Consider the following 1449-nt stretch of genomic DNA (forward strand, 5'->3'; position numbering starts at 1 on the left):
TTCTTCTTCTTCTTCTTCTTCTTCTTCTTCTTCTTCTTCTTCTTCTTCTTCTCCTTCTCCTTCTCCTTCTCCTTCTCCTTCTCCTTCTCCTTCTCCTTCTCCTTCTCCTTCTCCTTCTTCAACTGGGGAACTGTTGGAGGGGTCTCTTCACTCTCACTCTCACTATCCTGCTTCCTTTTATGACATTTACATCTTCAGCAGCTAGCTGAGGAACTTGTACTGCTTCAGCAGCCAGTGCTTTCTCGCCAGACCCACTGTAGTCAATGTAACCCTGGTTCCATGCCTGTGGGTTTGTCATGCTTGTCCAGAAGTCTCTGATTGATCATTATCTTCTTCTTCTGACTTGCCTTTGGACCTAAACCCCACTTGCAAGGATAAGTGTCTCTTTCCATGATCATCCTCTTTATCTTGGCTATTATACCATGGTCACAGGTAGAAATCATTGCTGTAGTCATCAGTGCAAATTGACATGCAGATAGCATCCCCCTTAGTGGTAGTGACCACAATTTAAAAACAAACGTGAATAGGTGAGGAAATTTAGAAAGACAGGGTGAGAGTTCCCCAAAGAATACAGACTGTCATAAAAGAAATCTAAATGGATCTCTGTACGTTGGTGCTTAGTGCTTAGGATAGAAGATGGACTTGGAAAGCTGACCAGAGAGGCCACTGCTGACAGCCTGGGAGGCCTTGTGCACCTTATCTGGGCTGAGTCATCTCTAGGGCAAGGCTGATGGACACCAGCAGCTGCAGCCTCAAAAGCTCAGCCTGATGACTGGGTTCAAGGGCTAAGTTTTGTAATCATCATTTGAAGGTTTTTTCCTTGTGGTTATAGCTTGGGCCACACTTTTAAATACAGTTCAGATGAACAAATGAAAAATAAATAAAACAAACATCCTCCTTTTAACTTTTATTATGATAGTTCAACATAAACAATTTAGAGGAAAATCTTACTGGCTTAATCTCCATGTTTCTGTCACTCATCATTATCCTGTACTCTCCCTGGTGATGAGCCACAGAAGAAAACACGGGCTAATCTGAGCAGAAAATACATTTCTAAAAAGTACTAAAAAGCCTATATAGTCTCTGAGAACTAGTTTCCGAGTTGATAGATGTTGGGAAAATGTTCAAAACTGATTTGGTACTACTGATTCTGTGGAGACATCATTGTAGTACTCTAGGTCTGAACTTCATAATGTAATGAAGCCCCCTTGCTACTCTGCCTACTTTCAGACCTAGAATATTTACCAAATCTGGAAACTGAACTGTCTTCTGCCTCTGGTGACAATCTCAGCAAATTTCATTTTGCCAAATTCTGCCATAAAAGTACTTGTGTGACAAAGACCAGATGATTCTGTGCACCTTTACAGGATATATTGTCCTGGCTGTTAGTGACTGTGTCTTTACACTAGTGTCTGGGCATCTGGGTTTGGGGGTATTGTAATTCTGGAT

At 41.7% G+C, this 1449-nt stretch overlaps 1 pseudogene; it reads right to left on the bottom strand.

Moving 5' to 3' along the window:
- Positions 1-507, bottom strand: part of LOC114628557 — a 998-nt pseudogene extending 491 nt beyond the window's left edge.
- Positions 508-1449: the final 942 nt, after the last annotated feature.

Source organism: Grammomys surdaster, unplaced genomic scaffold (genome assembly GCF_004785775.1).
Source record: "Grammomys surdaster isolate TR1022 unplaced genomic scaffold, NIH_TR_1.0 269, whole genome shotgun sequence".
Taxonomy (NCBI): Eukaryota; Metazoa; Chordata; class Mammalia; order Rodentia; family Muridae; genus Grammomys; species Grammomys surdaster.